At 39.2% G+C, this 10,396-nt stretch overlaps 1 protein-coding gene across 1 annotated transcript in view; it reads right to left on the bottom strand.

The window, feature by feature from the left end:
• SLC10A7 (solute carrier family 10, member 7) overlaps nt 1-10,396 on the bottom strand; it is a gene marked incomplete at its 5' end in the record, with an annotated part of 141,895 nt that overhangs the window by 5,502 nt on the left and 125,997 nt on the right. The gene's annotated exons all lie outside the window — the stretch shown is intronic.

The following is a 10,396-nucleotide window of genomic DNA, read 5'->3' as shown; positions in this document are numbered from 1 at the left end:
CTGCTGAAGACTTGATATAAAATACATTCTGCATGACTGTTCGGTTGCTGAGCATGGTTCTGTACTGCTTATTTACTACTTCCTCTCATTGTGCTCTGTTTCGTGTTTTCATGATCGTCCTCCATCCAACCTGCCCGACTCCTGCTTGTAGCCTTTCTTCAGTCCGTTCACCACTGGAGGAAGGTTGTGTTTTCTGGCGTACTCCCTGCCAGTTGGTGAGTACCCAAATGACAGCCCTCCCTGCTTTGACTGATTCATGCAGCCAAGGTAGAGAGTGAAGTACTCCGCAGGTGAGTGCTCATGTGTTAGAGAGCAAAACTCTCTACCTGTATGTTTCAGAAGAGATACAGCATGAGAGAGAAAAGGTTTAGTGAACTGAAGTGGTCATGCCTATGAATAGTTAGGGAGCAGCTGGAGTAGAGAAGTTGCTGGCAGAAGTGTGTGTTGAGAGCTAGAGATGGGCCATTTTTCCCAAGAGCTTGAATTTGCACTCAACAGTGCTAATTGTGTTAGACATCTCCATGCATAATCTTCCCACGTGATGATGTGATATGGAAAATTAAATTTGATTTAGTTTTTCAGTAATGAAACATTTTGAACATGTTCAAAATCACCTGTTTAAATCTTGGAACTTTGCTACCATGCTCCACAAAGCATAGGTGTGGGCAAAACTTGCAACCATCTCTGTCTTGCTTGACATAATTGCCAACAAGAGCAGCTGCAATTCCTTGGGAGACCCCTGAGAACATACCTTATTTTCTCCCTCATTTTAAATGTCATTCTAGGAATCTTTTGCCAGCATCAACCTTACAGTGAAGCAGACTACACGTAGTTTTCACCGAGCTCATCTGTGTGTCATCATTCTTAGCAATGACGAAAAGCCGAGCGTTGAGCCACATGCCCTCCATTCTCCCATTAGTAGATGTTTCAGATCAACCAAAGCTGCCATGTTTACATTAACATTTGTCTATGTCTTGGATTAATTCCCATTCTCAACACCCTTTCAGGTTTCTCTTAATAAATTTACTTCCTCCCTATGTGAGGAAACAGCTTATTTGTTGAATATTTACCCCTCTACCAGTGTCCCACTATTGCGGACTCATGTCCAGGAAAATCCTCAGATTTCTTCACAATCCAGAAATCTGCACGATGTTTCCACAGCACCATTTCTTGTAATTCTGTTGATTAGCTTCATCACATTACACCACTAACAATGTCATCCCCATACTAGTAGCCTTTACTTATATGGCTATTTTCAGGGAAAGATTAAATCAAATAGAGGTTTGTGTTCTTAATTTCAATATTATAATTACCTTCAAAAAAACATCATGGACCTATCACGCAATAGGGCTGCTTATTAACAACACTAATGTCTGGGGCTTGGGAACAGACAGTATTTGGATAGAAATTAAGTGGGCATTTGCATTATATTAAGGAGTGTAATTTACTTCAAATGCTCAATATACTGTTTTTGTAAACAGATAAAGGTTTTATTGCCTTTTTCCAAGTCTCAGCTTGACCCTTGTGGGTCCTTTTCTGTTCTCGAACCATAGAAAAATAAACTAGAGTCCCAAGCTATGAACATGTTATATTTATGTTCGTTAAGACAGTACCTGGTGTTTTGGTAGTGCAATTTCATCCATAGATCCAAAAACACTTTAGTAAGCTGAACAGGACTCCTACAGAGAATCAGAGAACACTAAAATGACTAGCCTAAGATCACACAGAAAACTAACGGCAGAGACATGAACAGAATGGATCCAAAGTGACTGAGACATGGTTTAAATTATTGTACAGTTTCTGAACTGAAAGAAAAGATGAGAAATTCCAGCCTAAAGGGTAAATTCTCTAGAGGAAAGCTATCTCAACAAACTAGGAAAAGAAAATTAAAGTTGTCAAATGTAAATACAAAATACTGTAATTAGTGTGACAATACAATTAGATCACTGGGTGGGGAGAGGTTCTTAATTCACAGCTTGTTTAAATACATGTCACAACAACAGGTTCCTGTAAGCCACTAACGTGCAATTGAAGTTCCTGTTATTTACCAGGAAAGGCTAACAGGTGAAAAGGAAATAATAATAATTTTTTGCAGGTAAGAAAAAAGCCCCCTTGCCTTTTTATGCACTTTCTGATTTTCATAATTCCTACTTTGCCAGTATGCAACTCTCTCAGAAAATATTTCATAACAGAGATCCACAAACTACAGTCACAAATGCTTGTGTCAGTAATATTACCACAAAGCTAAACAAAACAGCATGGGTTTTATTTATTTTTTAAAACATTGTCAAAACTTCTTCCTAGCAACACATAGTAACTGCAAGCATCAGTATGACGGATAATGTTTTCCAAATATAAAAAACTCATGCAAATACTTAATTAGGAAAAACACACTTTAACAGTTACTCTTCCTTCTGTTAAAAAAGTGACTGTATTTTTATATATATATAATTAATATGTATATAATTAAGTACTTATTATATATATAAAAAACACTTGGGGAAAAAACCCAAACAAACAAAATTAAAACCAAATCCCAGCCAAAGGAAGAAAAGTGACCTTATAGTGCCTGGGCTGATACTGTATGCTGTATCTTAGCCCATAATGCCTTTTCAAGATGAGATTATGAACTAACATTAAGAGAAGCTGTAACAGAAACACTGACTGAAACAGTAGTGACATGAACAGGTGCTGCTATAAAAAAACTAATGAAGTGAGTGAGATGAGTTTAAATTTTCAACATAGATAGCAAGGAATGAAAATGCTAAAGAAAATAGAAATGGTTATCTTTATTTTGGACTGTCCACTCTTCTTTTTCTCATCTTTTTATAGCATGTTGCTATAAAAGTATGACAGCTACACTAAGTCTAAGATAACTAAAATTTTGCACAGGATCAAATCACATCTATTAAAATCCAGACCACTACCCTAGTCTTAAATTTCCTCAAAGTACACAGCAGCTCCTCCCTCCCCGCCAGTATTATTAGGGCATTTATTTGCCATCTGGAGCATTAAGATTGCATTCACACCTATAAAGAATAATGCCTGCAAGGATTTTTCGTTTTGTTTTCACAGAGCCATTAAACATGCTTATCTGCATTTCAGGGTAATTGGACTCATTTCTATGGGTCTTCATCCTGATTGACACTGGAGGAGGAACACTGGCATTATCAGTTTATATACAGCCTTTTCATTAAGTTTCAAGACTGCTGTCATGGTCTGACGGCTGATGCCACAAACACCCACTCATGTTGCTGCGGTTTATGAAGTTACAGGCTTCCAGCAGCTTGGTTCAGCTCCGCTGCCAACGACCCTCACTCACTACATGTCACGAGAACTGAATGACAAAGTGCTTCTCTGTGGTTTGGTGCCAACTTGAGCAGCTCTGCTCAAAGTAGGGGTGTAACAAGCTATTGAGTTGCCAAAACTTTTAAACAGCCTTATTGCATTAATGTGTCCAACTCCTGGATCAGAGCTGACCAAACACTGTTGACAGGCGCACGTCAGGGTTGTACCCCATCCTCCTCCAGAGAAAGAGGCAGCGTGGTACCCAGCTGGGTGAGAAAACAGCACCTCACCTGATCAGGACTAGAGAGAGCTGTAACAGGAGGGAGGAAGCACTGAGACCATCCCACAGATATCCCTTACAAACAAGATCACTGGTATTCCCAGCTTTCTACCCTGAATTTCCCCGTTCTCCTTTGTTGGGCTATGTTTCTCCTACCAGTACTCCCCCGTATCCCCATCTTCCTCTTTGCCTCCAGTATTCAGAGACTCTTCCTCTTTTTCTGTTTGTATTTTCTCCCTTCCTCCTTTTTCCTCCTCTTCTCCGCTCCCATGCTTTTAGCCTGCTTGGCTTGTTGCCCAAGACCTTTGATTCTGCTCACTTGCAGCAGTGTAAATTTTGGGTACTTCCACTGAAATCACTAAGCTCCTCGAAGTGCAGTGGGTGCTAAAATCAGCCCCACCGCAACTGAGAGAAGTGAGTCACGCCTGTGATACGGGATACATTTCGTTTTTCTCCCTGTTTGCATCCTCACTCAGCCCATTTCATGTAAGAACTTTGCAAACCTGAAGGAAGAGCTAGCAAGAGAAAAGCTGTTTATCCGTGACCTTCAACAAAGGCAAGGCAGAGTGAGGGGAGGGCTCCTAGAGTCTGCTATAGGAAAGCCTTGTTTGCTCTGCATTGCTCCAGGGTATTCCAGTTTGGCTCCAAGGCTGTGGTTTATCAGCCCTGTGGTTTATCAGCCCTGGTGAAAGGCCACTGTTTCTGTAGTAGCCTGCACAACTGAAAGCTATTTATCCTTCCTCCAGCTTTGCACCCAGTATAACCTCCCACATCCTCCCCTTGCCCCTTTGCTACTTTCACATTTCCTAGTCACCTTCTTAAAAGGCCTATGAAAATATTATGCTGCACTTCACTACGTTTAGTTAACTGTAAAATAATAATAATAAAAAGTCCTAGAAGATTTGAAGGTATTTTTAAGGGAATTTAAATATAGGACTCTTTTCATCTAGCTATCACTGCAGTAATATAAATGAAGCAAATTAATTTTAATGCTCCAAGGTACTGATTCTGTGTCACTGTCACTGACAGGATCCAACTAGACTTTATGAGATGGCATTTGACTTTATGGAAGTGAGCACTATGCACGCATTTACAATTTTACAGGGACTTTAAGCTGTCATGCTGAAAAATGTTTATAAAACATTAATCAAAAAATGCCTCTTTAATACAATGCATTGTCTGAAAGATGTTAGAAGGCACATATTGTAAATGGATTCTTTTTCTGACTAAAGTAATTTCTACCAAAAGCTTTTCCCCACTGCTATACAAGTACACAGCGTGGAGAGATGAAGAGCACTTTCTCAGCACATTACTACCTGATCCAAACACTTGGGAAATCACTAATGTACAGCATGCCATATTTCCATGTCACACATGACACATTTGTCTAAAATTACCCAACAGAGTTTGACATTGCAGCATATTCCATAGCAGAGCTTTCAACTGACATCTGCCAAGTAAGAACTTCAAGTAGGAGCTTTCTTCTTCTAACAAGCAAGTAAGAGTTTTCTTTTATCCTATACCCATGATGGAAGTAAAAAAACAATAAGTACTGGAAATCAGGGTGTTTTTCTATTCTAATATGTTTATTTTATGCTTGCTGAATGTGTAAGCTCCCCTCAAAGCACTGTTTCATCATTTGCTGTTTTCTCTCACATTGCAATGGGTTCAGAGAATAGAACATTTTTATTACCACCAAAACATAGGCCATTATCTCTCACACCCAAAGCAGAATTACTGCTAGATGACTGTATATATTTTTCTTCTTCAATGTCTTCATAACAAACAATTTATCCTAAAACTTTATTGCTTACATTACTGAAACACATTCCGAATCACAAAACATGGCAGCATTTCTTCTTAAGAAAAGAGGTTTGGTGAAAAACAGAGGTCATCGCTAGGGCTATGGAACTACCAGGCATTTGGGACTCAGGACACAACCCTCACAAAGAGGCAGTGGAAATACTTTGAAGAAAAGCCTAGCCTCTGGATTTATCAGTTCTCCCTTCTACTGATCTATACATTTCAGAATTCTCAATTGCCATAACCTTCAAATGCAATATACAAAATGAATCAAGTGTATGATGGTAGCTTCTCTGACATTCCATGCTACTCTCTTCCTGAAGGATCCTCTGAGGTTGACATGAAGGAACATTAGTAGGCCAAATAGCTATTTCTTTCTTTCAGCTGAGAAAGGGCCTGTAAAAAGGGGCATATATTGCATTAAACCCCTCATAAGCTGCCAGAGCAGGGGGGTTCTGAGCTTAGCCTGCAAAGACAGTGCCAAATGAGCACCTGCAATTTTACTGCCAAGTCTCAGAATAGTATTGCGTGTGGCCCAGTGATGGCATGGTGGGGAAGGGTGGCGAGATCTGGGCAAAATCCAGTTTAGAGGATTAGAAAAAAGTTGTTCACAAGATAGCTACCAGAATGGCAAGATGCTGCTAATCTCTTGTTTGAAAACTTTCTTAAGGGTTTCTCTGTTTCTTCCCAGGCAAATCTTGAGGAGATAGAAGTTTATACACTATGCCTATCCGCAGCGAACGCTAGCCAGGGACAGAAGAGGTTTCTTGCCCTTGTTCAGACTCTGTTACGACACACTAGGATCACGATGGGAGAAGATTCTTTTGACAAATTAACTGGTTAACAATTCTTTTTCCTATATCCATGCCCTCTCCAGAGCATGCACTGAACTCAAGTTAAATGCTCTTTCCTCAGAATTTTTTTTGCTCTTAGCCCTAACCAAGAGATCTTAGACCTTACAGTCATTTTGTACTCCGCAAAGGAATCAAGGCTGAGAGAAGTAACAGACAACCTTTGCTACTCTCTTGTCCAGAAGGAAGTAACAGTGTCAAGGTAAGATTCCATCCGCAGTGGCTAGACAATAGTTTACAACAGTACAATTGTTTGTGGCACTTTTGGTTCAATCACACCTTGGTGACAAAGCCATGGGAAATCTGACTCTTGCCAGTAGGTATAAAGAGATCATCCATCAGCACAACTACAACTGCCTCCAGGTGATGTGACACTTGGTCTCTGATTGGGAAGGATCTGCAATGTTTGTAGCAGTTGAGACTACATTCCCCTTGCCCTTTTGCCCACACATACACTGCATGAAGACTTGTGCTTAAAATATTTTCAGGGAAAAAAGACAATTTTTTCAAAATGTTTTCATATTTCAGGTCAGTGATAAGTGTAATGGAACGCAAAAATCAGGCTTCACAAAATGTCAAAAACAAACATCTGAGGGGGAGGTTTTACAAGGGATGTTAAGGGAGTCTGGAAGAGCTGCAGGGGAAAACTGCAAAATGGAAGACTATCCTAGTTCAGTTGGGAGGTCTGCATGGACCCAAATCTTCAAAAACATTTTCACCTTCATCTCTCTCCTTGGGAAAAAACAATGATTTACCAGAATATTCAACAAGTCCTCACATTACATTAAATGACTTACCTCTTTTGGAGGACTGTAATTATTGGGAAGGCTCTGTACTGAATCAGAGTGATGTGGTCACGTATTGGCCATATAATTATGCTAGGATGCAAGAATTTTGCTGAGACCCACACTATGTTGTAAGAGACTGGACTGGTCTAATATTTAAGCGAGGAAGGAGAAGGAGGAAGAGAAATGAATGAGAAATAAGATATTTCTTTTGCCAGAACTCTAACAAGAATAAAAAAAGAAAAAAAAACTAATATGCTTTGAATGCTTTTACTAGTTCTTGTTCTTCAGGTAACTGGCTCACTATACTCATCACAGAAATCGGTAATTAAATGCAATGTAAGTGCAGTTACTAGAAACAGCACATCTTGATACTATCAAAGTTTTAAGCAAATAAAAATGTAAAGGCTGGGAGGAAGAGAAAGAAAGTACAGTTTGCCTATTTCTGGGTTTTCAACCGGTGCATTCAAATTGGAAGTGATGTTTAATAAACAACATAGGCAATCTTACCAGCTGCTAACAATTTAACAATGCTAACATTTAACACCAGCAACTGAAGCCTAGTGCCTGAGACCCCCAAACACCTCCACCTGTCTGACAACAAGGTAGTAGTAATCAGTTAACAGGGAATTCAAGAATGAATTGAAACACCATAAGTCATATTTTAAATGTGACTTATCCTTAAGTTGGCACCACAATGCGGGCATAGCAATGTTGTAAGCTGATCCTCACAGCCGAGTGCTTTTTTTTATTGCTTGGATATCAGTTCCCTCTTCAAACACTTAACATACTGAAGGCACAGGATAAATTCTTCATTGTAATTCACCAACAATATCTAAGCTATGAAGTTTAAACGAATAGAATTTAAACACTTCCTTCCGTCCTCTGTAATTCTTGTAGCCAACACTTTTTGAAGGTTTAACAGGTTAGACCTACTAATGAAAGGAATGCTGGACTAAGAGATTGACAAATGTCCTAAAAACACGAAGCTGAGATTCAATTAATTTGATTATTTCCTTGAACATTACTGCCCTTTTCCACACACAGCTGAAGCCAAGATTTCTCAGCATTAGTTTTGATTATGTGGATTTTATTTATACATATTATTTTAAAAAGTCATTATAAACATGTTTTATAGTTGTTCTTATTATATTTGTAAACACAAGCAGGAAAGGTTATGCTCCAAACTCTTTCATACTATCTTTCAATTAGACTTCTTAAAGCTTTTTTCCTCCTGAAACCTTGATGCAAAGGAAAACATGACACACAAATTCATTATAAATGGTAAAACAAGAAAACATTTCTTTTCATAGAGAAAAAAATATTTGTTAGGAATACTAGCATAATTTTTCCTTTAATTCTCTCTTCATCTGATTTCTGTGGCCAAGAAAAGAAAACATGAGGCCAGAAAAGCTTTAATGCTCCAGTCATTTGGGAAGGCATTTTGAGCAAACAGTTCACTACCTAGACCTAGAAATACTGAAGGATAATTTCCTATTCTAAAACTCTATGGACTAAGGTTATGTGCATGCAATGGTCATGGCAGCTTTTAGAGGAGGATCCTTCTTCCAGATTCCCAAGACTATCCTGTAATAGAAGACTTCTAAATTTTGCTGCTGCTGTTGATTCTTCACATCTTTGCACCCACTGTTTTAGAAGTGTCTGGAGTCAGCAGCTCAGACTGGCTGCCAGGAGGTGCACTGAGAGCAGCAAATGTAGATGCAACTCTCTCAGGCAGACTCAACATCATCTTCAATACTCACCAGCTTTAGTATGGGTGACACTTGTAACCTCTGCCAGCTTGAGGTAAAAAAAAAAAAATCTTGAGTCATGTCCAAACGTGGATCTTCCCAAGGGTAACCTGTCAGCTGTCTGCTGAATATAATGTAGTTTCTTAAAGTAGATAAATTAACTTTAACTGTTTTTGGTGGGGAGGGAGGGCTCTTGTGTCATTATCATTTTACAGATAGATATGTGTGGGGTTTTTTTTTTTTATTATTATAAAGAGGTATGAGCTTGCTGTCATTAAAAACCTGCAATCTGGTTTTTAGTGTCTGATCCAATTACATGTACATCTGGGAAGACACACAACCAAATAAATAATTGGAGAGGTGCAACTCTGAAATGACAATTGTTATTCATCGATCTCTTTCTGCAAGTTGAGATTGAGAGATGTAAACTTCAAGTGAATGAGATCTCCTGGGTGAGATTCTTCAGTTCAAACACAGTAAACAACTGTTGTCCTCTGATGCACATTTTAGTACTGCTGGAGGCAAACTTTCTAAATATTAATAAAAAACCTACTACTGGCAGAGTATACAGATGAAAAGGAAGCCCTGGGAGCTGGTACAGAATTTCTTGCCACATTCTAAGTCTAATCAAAGAAACATACGTTTCAGGTCAGAAAGGAAAGGAGATTCCCTAATTTACCCTAGTATTTACCCTTCTGGAATCACAGAGAGGTCAAAATTGAGTAAACTGCAATAGGTTAGACATGCTATATTGTGAATCTTGTGATGAAAAAACCAAGGAAGAATCAGGTACCCTGTGTCCAAAATCCACTGTAACTTGGACTATGTCATTTCCTACTTTCAGATTGACCTGCCAGCATGTTTCTTTCCTGAAAGTATAGCCCCTAGAGATGCTCTGGTCCAAAGGAGACAAACAGAGGGTGCTTGCCCAGCCACGTATATGAGTAGCAAGGGAAAAATAAAAGATGCTCTGGCACAGACTATCCCAGCAACCACAGCCTACTCAAAACTGTCAGTTTGACTTCTTGTGGAGATAGCTTACACGCACAAAATGGCATTGCACCTCAGGTGGATTTGTCTGTGCAAGCAGGAAACACTCATACTATTCCCAATTACAGAAATCTTCGGTCTATAGTTGGTTTTGCTAATATTCTGATATTGCAGCTGTATGGGAAATAGCAGCATTTCCCAAGCATTCTTTGGGGTCTACTGAGAAAGAAGACATGACAATTAGATGGTAATAACCTGACTGATAATATTGTTTGGTAAGAACCAAACATTGGTTCTAGGAGACTGCCAAGCTAGGAAAGGTGATCCACCTACCCTCAAGCTGGGCTACAAAAAAAAAAGATGCTAACATGAGAGAAATGCAGTAGATCCAGGTGCTTCTGCTCTCCCCGCTATCATCTCATGTGACATGTAATCCCTCAGTTCTTATTTTCCAGAGACAGAGAGAGGACAAAGAGAAGAGGAATCACAGAGCAGAGGAAAAAGCCCAGACAATCACTTGCTGCTCCTTCCGAGCAAATGCTGGGTGAAGACTAAAGAGATGAGAAAAACTTTTCATTTTGCCTCAAAGAATCACAGTATCAAAATTCATCAAAGGTTCTAGCAGCCACTAAGCCCCCATGGATCTCA

Source organism: Phaethon lepturus, unplaced genomic scaffold (assembly GCF_000687285.1).
Source record: "Phaethon lepturus isolate BGI_N335 unplaced genomic scaffold, ASM68728v1 scaffold13361, whole genome shotgun sequence".
Taxonomy (NCBI): domain Eukaryota; kingdom Metazoa; phylum Chordata; class Aves; order Phaethontiformes; family Phaethontidae; genus Phaethon; species Phaethon lepturus.
This window is presented reverse-complemented; position numbering and strand designations above follow the sequence as displayed.